The sequence below is a fragment of the Molothrus aeneus genome, chromosome 32, assembly GCF_037042795.1.
Source record: "Molothrus aeneus isolate 106 chromosome 32, BPBGC_Maene_1.0, whole genome shotgun sequence".
NCBI lineage: Eukaryota > Metazoa > Chordata > Aves > Passeriformes > Icteridae > Molothrus > Molothrus aeneus.
This window is the reverse complement of record NC_089677.1, coordinates 2,518,785-2,538,606: the sequence shown is the minus strand read 5'-3', so window position 1 is coordinate 2,538,606 and position 19,822 is coordinate 2,518,785.

The window sequence follows — 19,822 nt, the reverse complement described above, 5'->3', positions numbered from 1 at the left end:
ACACACACACACACATATATATATATATATATATATATATATATATATATATGTGTAAACATGTATATATAGACATATAGACACACCAGGACTGCAGTACCTATTGCCTGATCTCTGCACCAGGCTCTGAGGAGCTTTTCCCAGTGCCAAGTTCTCCTTGTTGTGGTCTCTGCTGTCCATACTGATGGAGTGCACATGTTACCAGCAGGTTTCACAGGTATTTTCTTTCTGGGGAGCAGTGCCAAATTTGGATTTTGGGGATTCTTCATGATTTGAGACAAATGTAGCTGGGCAGCTGAACACTGCTTCAGTCCAGCTCTTCCTGTCTCCATGTCTGACTTACCTTCTCCCATCTAGATCCTTGTTGAGTGAGAAATTTCTTTTCTAGTGACTTAAAAATTTTGACTGTTCTGTTCCTGCCTCTGCCCTGCAAGTTGTGATTCAGACTCCCCATCCTCTTCTCTGCTTGATAAAAGGCAGTACCATGTACATCTGCTTCAGCTGAAGATTTCTCAGCTGAGGCCAGTCTGTTCCCCTCCAAACCCCTCTCAGGCAGCATGTACTAAAATGATATTGTGATATTGTGGAAATATGCAGGCAAAGGCACATGTTGTTTGCATATGATGAAAATTTGGGTGTACATCCACAGGGTTATGAGTGGTTTTATCTAGCACTCTCAAGCATCAGGTTCCTCCTTTTTTTGAAATGTCCTAAAGCTGTGAAATATTTCAGTGTTGTGGTAGTGAATGAGTGGTAAAACTGATGTGGCCAAGAACTGAAATGTCTCCAGTTCATCATTGCTCCAGGTCTGATGAGCCCACATGTCCCTAAATGACAAAAGATTTACCTTCACCTGATGCACCCGGGAGTAGAATTTCTCTTGAAGGGTTTCTGTGAAATCCCTATTTATTTTAATGTTACAAATGAAGTGTCTTTCTAAGTTTATGGCTATTTAATAAAGACAGCCTGCAAAATGTTGGATGCAGCATGAGTGCTCAGAGTGTTTGGGAAGTTAGGGCCCCTTGGTGTCTGGATGCTGAGAATTTAGGAACCTCATCCTGGGCTTCTGTGTAGTTCTAATGAAACTCAATTGCAGGATTGTCTCGGTCTCTCTGCGAGCCTCTCAGGAACCCTGGGCCAGTCCCGAGTCGGCAGACACCGGGGGGCAGCCCCGACACGGCCGACAGCGGGGAGACACTGGCTGTGTGTGCCCCGAGGGTGCTGAGGGCACCTGGGCTGGCAGGGAGACACTCTCTGTGTGTGCCCCGAGGGTACTGAGGGCACCTGGGCTGGCAGGGAGACACTCTCTGTGTGTGCCCCGAGGGTGCTGAGGGCACCTGGGCTGGCAGGGAGACACTCTCTGTGTGTGCCCCGAGGGTACTGAGGGCACCTGGGCTGGGGGGAGACACTGTGTGTGCCCCGAGGGTACTGAGGGCACCTGGGCTGGGGGGAGACACTCTCTGTGTGTGCCCCGAGGGTACTGAGGGCACCTGGGCTGGCAGGGAGACACTCTCTGTGTGTGCCCCGAGGGTGCTGAGGGCACCTGGGCTGGCAGGGAGACACTCTCTGTGCCCCGAGGGTACTGAAGGCACCTGGGCTGGGCGCCTTTGCAGCACAAGAGACACCAGAGACATCAGTAGAAGATAAAGGGCCGACTCTTAGCAGGGATTAATCCAAGGTTTTATTAGGAGTCCCAAAGGAGCTCCTGCACCTCAGGGGCCTCCTGCCAAGAGCCCCGGGAGATGTGCCAAGGTCACATTTAAAGGGAGGTGGAAACCAAAAGTAGGTAACATTTTACCAACCAATAAGTGACCCTAAGGGATGGGTACTGGGGGATAGACATATAGGACAGTGTATAGGGCAAGGCTTGGGGGGCTGACCCCTGGCCTCTGCTAATCACTCGATGACTTGGACCAAAACTTCTGGATGGAGGGGATGGGATGCTGAGTGATTGACAGAGAGCCAGGGTGAGGGTTTGGGGATGATCTCATCCCGGGAGAGGGATAACACAGGTAAAAGGAGGGGAGTACAGTCTGGGATAAACCATTTGGGAAAAATATGGGAATACAAAACAAAACTACTTCAAAGTATTACAAAATATAAAAATGCACTACTACACAGGATGGGTGTAGGGCTGCCCACAACACATCAAGACTCTGCCTCAGTGTACTCTGAGCTGGTCCCAGCTATCAGGGTGTGTGACTTAGCCAAGGCTGCTTTACTGGAATGGGCTGACTGGATCCCTGTACAACTTCCAACTTCCAACAGCAGTTCTCTTCCTGGTAGAGCTTCCCTGCAGCATCTGAGTGCTCTCAGCAAAGTGTCCCCTCATTAACTTGTATCTCAGCCCTAATCAAGAGCTATGAGTTGACAGGTCTGATTTCAGAAGTCTCTGACTCCACAGGCACTGCTGTCTGAGGCTCTGGAGGAAGTCAGCCCTGTGTGCCGGCAGTGTTTATGGCATGGCAGATGATAAAGTTCCCTGACCTCCCTCCATCCCTCTTAGCCCAAAGGGTTGCCCGTGGATATTTCGTGCCTCATGCACAGCTGATACAGCTAATTAGAGCGAATGACAACAGTGCCACTGCTGCCAGCAGAGCCCTGCCCTGGCAGAGGGTGGCAGGTCAGTGCCACCTCTGAGCTCACTGCTATCTCCCCAGCTCCTGCCCTGCAGCTGCACATGAGCACACCTCTGGGGGGTGAGCACACACAGAATGAGCACATGAAGGGGAGGCAGGGGGACAAGAGGCCAGAAAAGGAAATCAAATGAGGATTTTAACCTACCCTGGTCCAAAAAATAATGATGCTGTGTGCATGCAGGGGGCCTAAACCAGGTAAGCCCTCTCCCTTGTCTGTCAGGGTGGGGTTGCCTAGTGGCATTCCTGGGAATCCAGAGAGAGAGAACAGGCCATGGAGGCCTAATTAATTTTCTGCTTATCTTTATCAGCTAATTGGCACAGGAATTAATTACAAAAACTAATGGGTCACCCTGTAATTGCTGGTGCACAAGCACTTAAAATGGCTCTAGGAACTTCACTGGTGACTTGAAATGGTTTCAACTTCTTCTGATTTGTTAGTGTAACTGGATAGAAATATTTTGAAGCACATATGCAATAATAGGTTAAAGTATTCTATGGGGAGCCAGAAAAATTCCAGAAAGAAAAGCCTTTGATGTGTGTGTTTTTCAGAGATCTACACCATGTGGACCATCACTGCACACAACAAAAAGGTCTGATAGCAAATGCTATCCTGATGGTCCACACACTGCCTTTAAATTCAACATCTAGCTGGACACAGCTACATCTTTATATTTTCCCTGATTTCAAGGTTCTTTAAGGTCTCTCAGTCCCAAGTTATTAGACATGAGCTGTAAAATGCTACAGGAAAATCAGGAGGTGATAGAGAGGAGCTGGGAAGCACCGGGAAGAAAGTTGACATTTTCCCAGACAGCACCAGTACAGCTCAATCTTGTCCAAAACTGTTAGTCACTCCTGGACTGTCAAATTAATTCCAAAGTCCAAAAGGAAGTTATTTGGCCAGTATTTATAGCAGCTTTCTGTGATTTGTGATGGGAACAGCAATCAAAACTCAGGCCAGATCCAGACTGGATAAGTGAAACATAAATTTCCTGTCAATTCTCTGCCTTTGTGTCATTCAGTGGCTGGGTAATATTCTGCAAAGTTTCTATTTCTTCTCTCTTGTTATGAGTTGGGGTTTCTTTTATACATTCCTGTGTTGCATGAACTCCTTAGGCATAGATGTCTCTAACAGGAAAGAGAATTCCTACTGCACACTTGTCCTCTCTGGCAGAGCTGGGATGTAGCTCAGAACAAGGCAAGAACAAATCAGGATTCTCTGCCACACAGTATTTTAGTCTTAATATTGGATAGAGTGAAAAAAAACCTCAGCTTTTTTATGGTTCTAAAGGAAGCTTTCAAACAGATGTTGTACAGCTGTCCAGCCCTTTTCCTGGGATGGAGCACAGCTCATAACTCCTCCCATCATTGGAGATAGAATTTTGGTTTAGACTAAAAGGTACAAATGGCTCCATAGCCCCTGGAGTGGAACCACAAGTCTAACACAAACTGTAATTTCATGCAGTTGCACCTGATCAGATATCAACAGCCTGTTGCACAGAGCTGTATTTTTCATCTAGTCATGTTTGAAGTCGTCATTCAAAAGGACAAGGAAGTCACTTGGGCCATTCCCTTCCTGGTAGCTAATTATTGTCAGTTATACTCTGTGTCTCACTGCTAATTTAGAAAAGAGATTTTTCCAAATGGCAACAGTCATGAATCAGCCTACCTTGTTTTTTCTGTGCCTTTCTGGGAGGTGCTGAAATGTAAATGGCTTAAAAGCCATCATTTGTCTTAGCTGGATTTTCTGTGCACACTCATCCTAAGAGAAAGTATGACAAGATTTACAACATACAGTGCAGAAGACTCAGTGGGTTCCAGTCTCTTTGGAATTTGTTTCCACCATAACTCTTGCAACAAGCTGGGACAAAGGGGGAGGATGACTGTGGGTTTGGGCAGCAGAATGACATGAGGAGTGGGCTGCTGGCTGTCCAGCTCCAGGGGCTAAATACCTGCTGCTCTCAGAGACCCCAGGTGTGATCAGGATCCTGCTGGGCTAACACAGCACACAAACCAAGACTGCCACAGTCTGTCTATGCACTGTCCATGACAGAATTACACTGGGAATTACTGCCTGGAATGTGTCCAAAGAGGCTGGAAGATGTCCAAAGAAGGGCAATGAAGCTGCTGAAGAGCACAAGTCCCATGAGAAGGAGGGAATAGCCTTTTCTCTTTTAGTCTGGAGAAAAGGAAGCTCAGGGCGACCTTGCTCTCTAAACACCCATAAAAGGAGGTTATAGCCAGGTGGGGATCAGTCTCTTCTGCCAGGTAAGAAGTGTCAGGACAAGAGGAAGTGGCTTCAATTTGCAGCAGGGGTGATTTAGATTAGATAATAGGCAAATTTTTTTCATGGAACAGCCTATTGAGTACTAGAAGAGGAACAGACTGCCAAAGGAGATGGTGGAGTCAGCATCCTGGAATGCTCAAAAGACATGGATATGGCACTTGAGGACATGGTCACTGACAAACATGGTGGTGGTGCTGGGTTGATGGCTAGACTTGATGATGCTAGAGGTCCTTTCCATGAGTCCAGGAACCAGGCTGATTTTAGGCCAGCTCAGCTCCTCTCTGAGTTGACATGTTCATGGTTGTAATCTGCAGGTTTAACAGCCCTTTTTCTCTAACAGGTGTCTGAAATTGGGAAGGAACATTAAGTTTAATCCAACTAATTAACCCCTTCTGTCTGGTTATTAGATACTGTTTCCATTTATGAATCTATATTTATATAATATATAAATTCATTTAAACACCAAGTCCAGTAGCTATTTTGTGCATTTGAGTTTTTCCCTCAAAAGAGACACCCCAACAATCCCACCCACCCTGTGCATCTCCTGGAGCTCTGGCAGCCTTGGGGCTGTGACCATCCCTGGGGAGCCTGTTCAGTGCCCCAGCACCCTCTGGGGGAAGAACCTTTTCCTGATATCCACCCTAACCCTCCCCTGACACAGCTCCAGCCATTCCCTCAGGTCCTGTCCCTGGTCACCAGAGAGAAGAAATCAGTGACAACTTCAGTAAAATAAATGGAGGTAAAATATTGGTGGGGTAACAGCCACTGCAAGTGGTGTTTCTGAGTGGGTGTTAAGTGCAAAATTTCCACCTAAATAAGAAATAAGAGAACAATCACTCCAAAACCAACTACTGCTCCACCTAGGTAATTTTTTTTTTCATTAACAATTCCATTTTTCTTCTGCAGAGTATACAAGAAAATGCCAAAAGTTAACTGATGCAGAGTGGAGTGTCTTCCCTGTTACCACTAATGAATTATTTCAGCCCTGAAAGTCTTGGATAAGGCCTCCAACACCTTTGTAACTTTTAGAATATAATTAAGGAGCAATGTCTTGTATGCAACCACATCACAAATGTCATGATGTAACTTAGCTGAAGTAATGATCCTTGTTTTACATTATTGAGAAAGCAGGATCCAATCGAGATTAACAAGGCTAAAAGCCTTTAAAGACTGCTGGGCCAACATCCACATCAACCTTTAAATTCATGGATCTACATTTGGACCTTCTAGATGTCATCCAGGTCCCCAAGATTAATATTTCACATTGGCTGTCTCTGTTTTTCCAGAGTTATCTTGCTGTAATAAATTGTGTGATTAAGGTGTAATACGGGATTATCTGTGTTTTCTTCTTTTTTTTTCAACTTGTTGACTCACTGGCTTTCATGCAGCCAGTTCCAGAAACTTCCATTCACAACAGAAACACCTCATTTACCTGCCTGAGTGCATAATTTCTTCAGATGCACTTCAACCAGCAAACTTCTGCAAAATTCTCTCTTGCTGTCAGCTCAGTAACAACTTCATGAGTTTGTTGTTTAGGGTTCTTTTCCCTGAAGAAATGAAAATGCTTCTGAAGACCAACAGGTTAAATGCAAAATTGAGCTAGTTAGTGCCAGCATTAGAAATCTGGAATTCTGGCTGCTTTTCACAAAATTGTCCTCAATTTTCTGCATTTTCAGATCCTTATTTCTTATACTCGTACCATTCTGTTATCATTATTATACAAAGAGAAAGAAAATGGAGCTGGCTGAGGGATAAAAAGAAAAGTTAATGGAAGAGAAAGAACATGTAGTTCATTTCTGCATATTGGATTGCAATCAGATTCCTAAAATTATCCTTGCAATAAAATAAAATACAGACAGCAAATATAAATACCAAAATACAGCCTCATATTTCTTCACAGTTTCAAGTGTATCCAGCATTTTCCCTCAAATCCTTACACCTAATTAAAAAAAGATTTCTTCCTTTCTTGCATGAATATAACTCTAGGCTCAGTCCTGTGTTTTGTCCTTAGAAAATTGGAAATAACACTGAATTTATTGGGAGTAGTGTGTTTAGCGTGGATGGCAGGGTCTGGATTTTTCTTTACTATGTCTGACTGATAGAAAAATAGGTGGGTTTTATGATAGGAATAAAAATATTAAATGTTACCAGTTGCAGTAATGTCACTTTGCAACAATTGTTGATGGCTGAATAGAACATGAAATAATTACGTGCAAGACTTCTTTAAATGTGTATGCAGAAGTCACACACATCTATGAAAGACATGACTTTAGAATGGGGAAATGAACATATGAATATATGAAATGAATCGATGTAAATGTAATCTGGATTTTCTTTTATGCTGAAAATCAGAGAGATGGTCAAATAAATATTTATGATTTGTGCAAACACCTTACAGAGTTAGTAGGTCTATTTCCTTTATTTAAGCTTGTAAAATGATTTATCCTGATGACAGTGAAGGATCTGGCAGAACAGCTCTGCCCTCGTTATCTGGCAGCACAAGCAGTGGCTACATCACTCAACTGATGAAGATGGATTCAAATCTCCAAGATATTTTTCAATTCTTTTTGATTAAATGTAAAAGAGAAGTGCAGCAGAAAAATGGTGCAGCCAGCCAGTATCATGCACCTTAATGCAAAATAAATGCTTAATTATTTTTGAGACATAAATCTAGAGGTGTGCCTTTTGTGCTGGACATTTTGCCACTGTTTGGCTTTAAGTGAGTAGATAACACTTTGATTGACTTCAATTAATTTCTAAATAGCCCCTAAGGTATATGTATGGTATTTATTTGCTTAGTGAACAGAAGCCAGTTCTATCATAAAGGCATATTTCTGCTGACCAGCAATAAATAGTATAACAGACATTCCTTCTTTAATAAATGTATAAAATGTGGTGTGGCAAACATTAGGGTTGAATGCAACTCCTAATCTCTCCATTTCGAGCTCTGGAATGTGATGATCCTGGGTTTAGATAACAATAGAAATACCAAGTAATATGAATAAGAAAGTCAATTTAAATTCTTGAACATGTGTTTGTCTTCTGAAGATGAGGAAGTGAAGTTCTGCCTCTGACTGACACTTCCTGCTGCTGTAGAGGCAGATCAGAGCCAGAGGGTTGTTAGATGATGCAAAATCAGGCACTTCAGCTGCTACATCTCTCCTCTTTCACTCAGCACCTCTGAAAGTCCTTGTGCTCTTTCATGTGAGGAAAGGAATGAGAGCTGCAAGCCCCAGGGATGTACAAGACTATTATAACTTGTCTGGAGGTCTTGGAGAAGTGTCCAAGGCCCCAAGGCTAAGTCCCTTTATCTATTTACAGATGAGCAGGTGCAGAGTCAGTGAGATCTCCGTGGACATACACAGCACAAGCAGGCTGTGAGTTTCTCCAGAGAGCAGCTCGTGTGCAGTGGGCAGTGAAAGTGGATCAGCCCATCCTCTTGTTAGCCAGGAGAACTCCAGATTTCAGATCAGCAGAGAGAGAGAGAAGGATGGTTCAGCCATAGTCCTGCTTTGGAGAGTTGCTTCCATTCCCTTCCTTACACCTGAGACCTTCCCCACCAGCGCATGCAGGATTCCGGTTTCAGATCCATCAGTAGCTTTCCCCTGTCACTCTCCTGTCCACACCAACCTCAGCCACATCTTTGCTCTTCTCCCCTCTCTTTCTGATTAGCTGCAGTCCTCATAATCTCATAATCCTCAGCTCTTCTTTTTCCTGAACCCTTTGCCAATAAATGTACACTGGTATGAATTCCATTATTTAAAAGCTACTTCAAGTTTTGCATAATTGAAGGAATCTGGACCTGACAGCATTTATGACCCTCTCAAACAATACTGACAGAGGCAGCCTGTAGCTTCCTCTGTCTGGTTCCTACCTATCACCTCAGTGTTACCTATGTGCAATTTAGATTTGATAACACGACATAGTCCTTTAGACTATTCAAATCATAGGAAAAAAAGCCTTACCAAAAGCATCTTAAAATGTCTTCCTGCACACATTCAGTGTGGGCATTTTGAACAGAATGTGTCTGTCTTGGTTTTGAAAGACAGGTATCTGCTAAGGAAGGTAGAAACCTCCCTCAAAATGGAAAATGTAAACCTCCTCCTTCCAAATTGCTATAAATTTTAAATTAAGGGGCTTTCAGGCAAAAAAATATGGGAGCAGGAAATAACAGTTCTTTAATAGGGAAGAAAATAAAAAGATAAAATAAAAAATGCAGTAAACCAAAACAACACTGACAGAGTCAGAAAACAACCTGACACCCTGTTGGTCAGGGTGTTGGTAGCAGTCCAATTGGAATTGTGGCTGCAGCCCTCCTGGAGTGTCAGGTATGGTTCCGTTGGAGCAGGGATCCTGTAGAAAGGTGTAGTCTTCCTCTGAAGATCCAGTGGAAGGGGCAGCTGTTCCTCTGGGAAAATCCAGTGGAGAAGCACTGCTGGTGTTCCAGAACCTCAAGATTATATCTGGGTAGAATGCTTGGCTCTTCCCTCTGGGTGGAGCATCTCACAATGGGATGCTGTAGTTCTTATCAGTCATGCAGTGACATTCAATAGCCTGTTATCAGCAGATGTCTCCCCAGAGGGAGGAGTGGGTGTGGAAGAGATAAGGAAAACTGCCCACTTAACAGAAGACAACTTGTTTGCCATACAGATAGCAAATGGAATACAATTGGCTTGGATATCCAGGACAGTGTCCAGACAGCTTCAGTCTTTTTTAGTGTCACTGTGTTGGTACTGCCCTGAATGTGAAGGGTTAACTATGCAGCAAATGAGAAAATTGTGACTGTCTTAGATTTGGGGATCATTATTAAAACTCTAGAGAATGAGAAACATTGACAAATGCTTTGTTTCATTTTTCAACCCAGAAAAAACCCTAATTTAAATGACACCATTTTTAGCTTTACTCTATAATCCATTATTATGCAAGCAAACTTCAAGAACGGAGAATTTAAAACACTTGGAATCAATATTTAAATTGTATTTTTGTCATACACTGAAAATATAAATGATGGTGCCCTGTAGTACAGGATCTTAGGCAGGATGATTTTGTGCTTGAAAAGAGGAAGAAGCTTTTAGGACCTAAGTCCTGTATCATCTTCTGGAGGATGCTGCAGCTGCTAGCTAGAAGATCAATCACTTGACTTGTATTTGATTTGACAGCTATGAATGCTTTTAGAAGCGGAGTCTGGTGGGCTTAGAATGGTATCCTTAAAAGTGAAATATCAAACATCAGTGTAAGCTTAGGATAATTGCATGAATCAGAATTTACAGGGAACTAAGAGAAAAATGTTTCATACTGGGTAAGTGGGTTTATTTGAAAAAATGAGAAAAAAAACCAAAGTTAAATGTCGCAGACACCTTTTATGGAAAATCCTTTCCTTAGGATTTTTCCTCCTGAGAAGCTGAGAGGCCTCAGGAACAAAATATAAATATTGATTATCTGCTGCAGTGGAATGCAGCAGGTGGATCTTTGATTGGCTCATGTTGGATGTTTGTAATTACTGGCCAATCACAGCACAGCTGGCTCGGACAGAGGGCCCGAGCCACGAACCTTTGTTATCATTCTTTCTTATTCTATTCTTAGCTAGCCTTCTGATGAAATCCTTTCTTCTATTCTTTTAGTATAGTTTTAATGTAATATATATGACAAAATAATAAATCAAGCCTTCTGAAACATGGAGTCAGATCTTTGTCTCCTCCCTCATCCTAAGACCCCTGTGAACACTGTCACAGTTAAATATTGAAGAGTAGAAATACCAATACCTGAGTTACTACTTCTTTCAAATTAGAGCAAAAGGCAGCACGGTGAGGTCAGACTCAGCAGTCCATATTCCTTGCTCTGGAGGGTTGTTTTGCTATTAATGTTTGTTTGTTTGTTTGTTTTCAGGGGGCTCCATTTGTTTTCTTGCTTGTCTGAAATGCAATAAAAGCTTTTTGAAAAGCTGACTGGTGACCTGCACTAGGCAGATCTCCAAAGCAGATGCATCTTCCAAAGCCTACTGAAATGAAAAAAAAAAAAAGCCCTCATATTCATTTGATTCATTGGAAATATAGATCTGTTCCTCTTTTATTTGGAGATCATCCCCTATAATTCACTGACTCAGGCTGACCAGTCCTTTAAGTGCTCAGTCCAAATAACCTTCATTCTCTTCCCACACAATCTGAATAGTGGTCTCCCTTCATCCATCCATGGCAGGCCTATCTCTGCCTCCAGAAAGAAAGTAATTCTCCTTTTCACTGACATCAGTTCAGGCACCAAGAGATGTCCAGTTAGCCACCAGGGTAACTGAGCCAGCTGTCTGACATATTATTGACATAACATATATTTTAGTCATCAATTATCTTGAATTATTTCTACCTGAATGTCTAACTTCAGGCATGTCTTGTGCAAAGCTTCTTTCTGAGCTAACTTGCATTGGGCTGATGGCATTGACTGATGCCATTAGCACATGAGCCAAATGAGCACCAGGCCAGTTGAATTATTCAGCCTGGCATCCAAAGGCATACACATGGATAAAACAAGCTGCTGGCTGCCCAATGCTCTGCCTGGCATCCTTGTTTCCCGAGCTACCTGTCTCTGAGAAGTGCTTCTCAGAAAGCAGGAGCTCAGCTGAGGGGATAGGTGAGAAAGACAATCAGTTTTCTTCCACTTGAGCCCATTGGGAGAAATCATGGAGGCTAGGCCTTTGCAAACACTTAGTTTGCCATGGTTACTCCCTAGACTAAAGCTTATAGATTTTCTGAGATATCTGCTTTACCCCTTCAAAATATTCCCTGGCTGCCCACACAGCAGATTGTACTTTGAGGCATCCAGCAAGTGCCAGAGAAGCTGGGAAATTTTTATTTCCCATCTATCCATCTCCCGCAGAAACAAAGGTTTTAGCAGGAAAACCACTCAGCATTTAAAATATTAATTCAGATTCTCTCCTGTGTGAGCCTGAAGCATTTTGCAGGCTGTGGATTTTACTGGACTCATGCTCAGGGCTCTCAGGTTCAGTCCTTGACTCAGGAGAAGCTGGATCTTTGTGGCCTTTTCCCCTGTTTGCACAGCAGAGGTGACACAGGGATATCAGCACAGAACTTAACAGTCAAAAGATCTCAAGTCAGAAGGATCAGGTGTTATTCACTTCAAAGCAGTGGTTCATGGCACCTTATTATGGCGTTTCACAGACAAAGCTGAATTTGGGGAGTTAATTTGGCAGGTGGATGTTTATTTCCATAACACTAGTTGGAGAGCTTTGAAGTCCTCGCTCTCTTCCCCTTTCCCTACTCCTACTTTTAGAAGGCTGTGTGTATTTTAACTAGATGTGGTATTGATCTGGTAAGATACAGAATAAAACCCTAGCAAAACCATCAAGTGGAGAGAAGAAAAAGGAAAAAAAGAAGTGGTCTGAAATTGCTTATAAGTGCTTGTCATATTTCTAATGCTTTTCAGTAACCCAAAGGACAATCTTGTCTTTTTTTTTTCTCTTGCATTTTTTTTCAATGTGCAGGAAAGGATGCATGTATTTGGCATAAATCAGTTATCTAAATATAATTTTTAGCTAAAGCCAGGCCAAGGTGAGAAGAAGCCAAAGCATTTCTAAAAAGCAAACAAGGCAGTTTGCAAACACTCCTTAAAACACAGGAACAAACAGCCAGACACACTGAGTTCATCTTGCCCAACTTTAGTGTCCAAGGGGACACTAAAGCTCCCTCTGTGATAACTGGGAACAGCCTGCAAGGTGTGTACAGAGGAGATCCAGCAGGGTCACTCTCAGCAGACTTTGACCAGTAATGACAAAGGCTTTAAGGATACAGCTCACTTAACTTAGAAATCAACAAAAGACTGAGATATATTGTGCTCTATAAATGCTAATTTCTTTTTGCTGACCACAACTTGGGGAATAGTTCAAATAAGGACTGGGTTTAGATTAGATACTTGCAAGAAATTATTCAGTTTAAAGACTGTGGAGGCCCTGGCACAGGTTGCCCAGAGCAGGTGTGACTGCCTTATCCCTGGAAGTGTCCAAGGCCAGGCTGGATGGGGCTCTGAGCATTCCCCACTCCATCTGCTCCACATCTTTAGTAAAACAGGGCATATCTATCCTAAAGGCAGGTGAGACCTGTACTCCATAGTCCATGATTGCCCATCTGGCAACATATTTGTATTTACAGATTTTCGGGACATCAGACTTGTTGCACATCCTTGTTCCCAGAAGGGATGGGACTACCTGTGTAGCTGAGGAGATAGATAGATTATTTTAATCTATAGGTGTAAATACAGAGGGAAAGTCTGCAGTTTGTGCTGTCCAAGAGTCTCAGCTATTATTTGTCCAGAAACTCCAAGCCTTCTCCCTATGAAATCACATAGGATACCAGTACTTTGCCTCCTGCTCTTCTCCTGCAGAGGAGGGAGGGGTAAATTCAAATCTGTATCCATATGAGGGCATGGAAAACCAGACTGGAGTCTGGTTTTAGATGTTACAAAAGTCCCAGACAGGGTAGTCACCTCAGACTAGAAAGGTGCTAATTTTCCTCTGTGCTTAGAAATCTCTGGGAGCAGTTTCCCTGAAGAAGCAAGATCAGCTTCCTGCTATCAGCAGAGGGGACCTTGACCACTCTGCATGAAACAACCACATCACAACCCAGATAGGCAAGACAGTGCATTTTCAGTTAATTCCTTTCCTTCAGGAGGCCCTTTACGTTTTGTGTTGTTCACCTTGTACAAACAGAATGAAGTAAAACCCTGTGTCCTAAATAGGGGTGGGCTTCAGAGGCATCACATTTACTGAAACTCAAAAGGAGGATCACAAATCAAGGGGGCTGTGCTGACCTGTGGGTGCTCTATAGTTATGAAAGCATTGTCCTTGCATCACCAGAGAAATGAACTGTGTCTTTACCTGTTGCCATCTGACACATATAGCTCAACCATAAATAACTAACTGATGCACCCATTGAACTGCTGGTTTCAGGTCGGAGTTTCTTTCTGTGCCCCCAAGAAAAGCAACATCAGCATCATTTCCCAGACTCACGGGAAAAGTTAATCGACTGCACCCCATAGTTGTTCTCCTGTATCTTTATTTCTTCATTTCACTCTGTGTGTGGACCCTCCTGTGGTCTGAATTGCAGTAGAAAGCACAGGAGTGACACCATTGAAGCTGTAACATGAGCCTGGATATGGACAGTACATTTTTCCCCTTGTGATGGCCCTCATGGATGAGCTTGCAGTGAATTTGTTTGACCCTGAGCTCTGACTTTTCAGGATTCATGGACACTGGCATATGCAGTCATTTCAAATTGGCTGGTGGGCTTAAAGCTCACTTCATTCATCTCTAGCTATATAAAACTGCACTTTTTTCATTATTTTGCACTAACTGGTGTCTTGCTTTTTGGGGACTATGCCAGGCAACTCTAGTTCTTGCTTTCCTTTGTGTTATGTGGCTGAATCAAGGGAATTAGCACAACCTGTGGAATTAGCACAACATGTGGCACTGCTTCAGTATCAGTCACTGAAAGGAAAAGCTTGGTTTCTTCAACAGCCTGTGTTCTCTGCAGCTTTTAGGAGGAGCATTTAAAAACAGGGTTTGCCAAAGCCTTTCTGGTCTCACTCACACCATGTGTCTGCAAGGGTGGTTGGGGGAAAATTTTATTAAAAAGTTCAAGCTAAAGCAGTGGAGAAAAGGAAAGAAGGCAGAAAGCAAGGGACTGTCCTTATCCTGACATGTGGAAAAATCTAAAAGTAATTTGGTGAGGTTGGAGTGGAAGGAACTGTCCAGGAAGGTGATGGAGTCACTGTCTCAGGAGGTATTTAAAGAAAGACTGGACATGGCACTTACTGCCATGGTCTGGTTGATAGGGTGGTGATCAGTCACAGATTGGACTGGATGGTCTCAGAGGCCCTTTCCAACCAAATGATCCTGTAACTGCTAAACTAGGGCTGACCCAAACAACTGGAATTACACCAGGACCCATAAGTTGGACTCAAGACCCTGATTGAAATGATATACATGTGATGATTTATTAGTTATCGTTGGTTAGTACAGAAAAAAAAGACGGTGTAGAAAGCAGGTGGAGGAGGCACATGCTCATGGAGACTTAGAAGCAACTGTAGATCAAAATTTTCCTTCAGCAGACCCAAGGTGGGACCCTAATTTACCTGGGCTGGAGAGCACTTAGCAAGGTACCGCTGATGGGTATTATTTGGTGTGAAGCATGCTAGACTGAAAGCCATGAACTGCTCAAAACTGTGTGAGGTAAAACAGGACAGGACTGAGACTTTCATCAAATGATGGAAGGTGACTGCCAGAAAATACACTTATCTGGATCCTGAGAATCTAGAGGAGGCTGTGCAGTTAGAAACTCTCTTTATAGTTTCTATAAAGATAGAAATAGTTTCTATATATAGAAATATAATTTATTTATAGCACAGTCGGCCCCAGATATTAGAAGCAAACTCCAGAAAATGGAAGGATTGGAGTGGTGTGACTCAGGAAAGTTGTTAGATGAAGCTTGGAAAGCCTATTAAAACAGGGATAGGTCGGGAAAAGGAAATGTGACAGGCTGGAAAGGAAAAGTAGAGCCACAAAAACCTACTTGGAACTCTAGAGGGTGCTAAGGGACGGCCCAACAGGGCAGGAGAAAGAGGAAGGCGAGGCCGAAGAAGGGGAAGGGGAGGCGGGAGGCTCCCATCGCCTCCCGGCCAACGATTAGAGGAAAACCAGAGCGCACTTGTAAGGAAAAGGGGCCTTGGAAGCGGGAATGACCGCAGGCTGGGGACCCTGCCTTACAGGCTGTTGACAAAGAAGATGAAGATTGAAGGGAAACGAGGGTTTCTACCCCAGCTGAACCCCTGTGGCTGGGGAAAGAAGAAGTGGAATTTTGGATAAGCACAGGGGCAACTTATTCTGTATTGAATGCATGTAAAGGAAAGCTTAGTAAGGATGTGGTAAATGTAAATTGGTAAATTGTAAATTGAAAATTGCTGATAGTTAAATGTAAATTGGTACATGTGGTAAATATAACTGGTGCTACAGAGAAAAGTGAAACTTGGTCATTTTTACAGCCCATGAAATTTAAATTAGGAAAGAACTGCACTATTCATCAGTTTCTATGCATGCTTTAATGCCCAGTCCTCTTGTTGGGGAGAGAGTTATGGGGAAAACTGGATGCTCAGATAACCTGAGGGGACCTGGGGGATCCTGATGCAGAAGTTGGGAACCTGGAGCTGTGGGCTATTTCTCCAAACAGCTGGACAACGTGAACAGAAGATGGCTGGGATGCTTGCAAGAGATTGCTTCAACTGTTCTGCTGATCCAAGGGGCCAGGAAGCTCAGGGCTGGACAGCACATCACTGCTTTTGTCCCTCACATGGTGACATCCATATTGGAGCAAAAGGAGGGGCATTGGCTGTCCCAGCAGGATGCTCAGATACCAAGTTGTGCTCTTGGAACAGAATGACGTGGAGTTAAAGATGACAGCAGCCATAAATCCATCAGTTTTCCTTGATCCAAAGGCAGTGGGTGAGGGAGCCCTGACACAGGATAGTCTCCAAACCATGGAACAGGTATATTCCAGCAGAACCCATTTGCAGAATGAACCAATAAAGACTCCTGATTTAGAATTATTTACAGATCACAGGAGTTTCTTAAGATTGGGAAATGGATGGCAAGATAGACAGTGGTGACTGCCACTAAGCTATTAGAAGCTCAGTCTTCACCAATTAATACACCAGACTGAAAAGCAGAGATAATAGTACCAAAACAAGCATTGAACTTGGCAGTGGGCAAAAGAGTGAATATCTGGATTGATTCTAGATATGCATTTGTTGTGATTCATGCCCATGGAGCCATAAGCAAAGGAAGAGGACTGCTATTGGCTCAAGGATCATCTATTCAACACAGAGAAGAAATTTTACAACTTCTGAAAGAAGTTAAAAAAACAATGCAGTGATGCATTGTAAAGCACTTCAATCTGGACAAACTAATGTTAGATTGGGAAACCGACTGGCAGGCACAGCAGCTTGAGGAGCAGCTGAAAAAGGCATCCCAACCTTCTTTTTGTGTTAGCGCCACAAAAATAAATTGACATAATTGAGGGCTAATTCTGATAGTGAAGATCAATATTTAGAAAATATATAAAAGCCACTAAGATCCAAGAGGGATGGTGGGTGACAAACAGCCAGCAGGTTATAGTTGCACTTCCTGTAAGGAGGAAAGTAATGGAAAAAGAACACAACAAATCCCTCAGGGGAACTGAGTCCCTGACATCTAGTATCCAAAACTCTGTACTTAGTGTGGGAATGACTGAAATAGAAAAATCTGCAACAGTGCAATGTCCAATTTGTTTAAAAAACAATCCCATAAGCAAGAAAAGGCCACCCCCTGGAACACTTAAAGACAAGCTTCCCAAGGCTTAAGGGGAGAATGTTGCCAGATGAAGAATTGTTTGCACCTGGTGGGTTAAGACAATGATCATTCCTGAAAAACCACTGGCCCATGGAACTGCACCATGCCCATTCTGTAGGAAGAAGAACTGGAGAGGAGACAGCCCAGTTGTGCCAACTTTTATCAGTTCACCAGGCAGTCAGGGACTTTGGGATCACCAGCCACCAGGAACCACCAGAAAGACCCCCAGGACAGAAAAACACATCTGCAGAGAGGAGGGAAAATATGTTAATGATTTTGGGGAAATGATTATCAAATGTGTGTTTATTCCAGGAAAATCAATAAATATGTGTGTAAAATAAAGCCTCTAAATAGGAGTTTTTTCTGTACTCAGCATGCACAATATTCCAGAGGATATCCCCACATGCATCCAGCCAAATAAAGAATGCCTGCTTCTTAGTGCTACAGTGGTGTTAAAGAGTTTGTATTTTTACCTATTTTTGGTAACACTGGAAGCAGAGTGTTAATAGCAATGCCATAGAAATTGAAGAAGAGTAATCAATAAGTTTCAGTAAGAATTAATTATGATATCCTTTTGGAGGGGTCACTGTTTCATGTCACATGCAGCTTTTTCTTTAGGGAATTTTTTGTCACTTTTCTTGCTGTTTCTGCATTTGGATCATCCCAGAATTTGAGATTATCATATGACTGAATTTCAGCTAAAATCAAGTGATGATCTATTGAATTATCACACTGATAATAAAAAGCCCTGGAAACACTGGTGGTTTTTACTTCTTTTCCACATTGAATCCCACCAGTTTCAAAAGCCATGCATACAAGAAAAGCTATTTTACAGTTCTGCTGGGACTTTTCTTCTAAGACTTCTATAATACACCAAAGAATTTAGGAGAAGGAGACCAAAAGGCTGTTGGTCAATTCCTATATAAATACAATGTCAATAGGTCATGTTTCTTTCTTTGTTATTTGTACATTAGAAACCTCCTTTCAGCAGACATGGATGGATGGATGGATGGATGGATGGATGGATGGATGGATGGATGGATGGATGGATGGATGGATGGATGGATAAACTACTGCTAAGGCATATTTATACTGCACCAGTACTTTTATAATTAGAGAATGGCAAATGGGTTTTAGCCTGCCTTGGGAGAAAACATTGAGTTCATGAATCCATTGGTTCTGCTCTGCAACTCTAAAATAAAATGCACCACCAGGGCTAATGATTAACCAGTTTAATGTGAAAGGGCTGTGATTGCAACAAGGGGCACCATGTCTCACTAGCTGCTGTCCTGCCTTCAACAAACATTTATGCACCAGTCCTAGGTGGTTCCCAAACACAAATAGTTACACATTACTGCAGAGTATTTTTTTCTGTCCCAGCTATTCAAAAGAGAAAGATTAGGGGAACCCAATTACATGACTGTAATAACACTGTGCATAGCCATGAGCACTAACAGAAATTTTAAGCAATTCTACAAGACAGAGAAAATTAATGGGTCATTGAATGAAGCATGTGAATATAACCAGCTGTAGGATTAATAGTATCCAGGACAGGAGAATCAACGTGTAATCCCTCTGCTGCAAGGGATTGAGGGAGATTTATCTGGCCTTGGAGGAAGTTTGGGAGTGGGACCTGTGAGTGAACAGGGACCTGTGAGTGAACAGACTCTCAGCTGCAGGAATGACATAGCAGGACATGAACAGGACATGAACAGGTAAGAGGGATGATGGCAGAGCCTTAAAATGGGAATACAAGAGTTGCTGCATATGAATATATATATATATATATATATATATATATATGCATACATGTTGCATATATATACACATATATATGTTTATATACATGTAACTGCATATATATATATATATATATATATATATATATATGTATTTATTTATTGCTGGATATAGTTATTATATGGCAAATTCTTTCACTTCCAAGTCAGTAGATTGGATGGTCAGAGGTAGGACAATGTGAGTGCAGGAGCAGAAAAGGTACTGGAGGATGGAGAGGAATCTGAACTCCAATTAAACAGGTCAGTAACATGACCTTCAACCCACTCCCCTCAGGGTAGGGGCGGGGAGAGAAATAATTGGGAATGAACAAACTCAGAGACCCTTTCTGCTCATAGAAGGGAAGGGTCAGGCCCGCAGAGATCTCATGATGCCCTTCAGTGAACAAGTTAAACATCTAAAGCAAGAACTTGTAGCCACTGCTCTTCTCCTGATCTGACTGGAAGGTTTTAAAAATCCCTTCAAAAGAGGAAGAGAACTGGGCCAATAGAATAACAAAGAAAGGCAGAAAAAATCAGGAATTGCCAGTGATAAAAAGGAAAAGAGGGAAATCAAAAACCTGAAGGACAGAAAGAAGCAGAGTAGGATTCAATACACAGCACAGAAGCTGCTCCTTCTCCTGGCCACTGGACTGGTGAGGATGAACTGAAAGTAGAAAGGACAAGAAGACTCCAAGCAGCTTGAAACACCAAGAGGCCACAAAACTACCTTACAGGG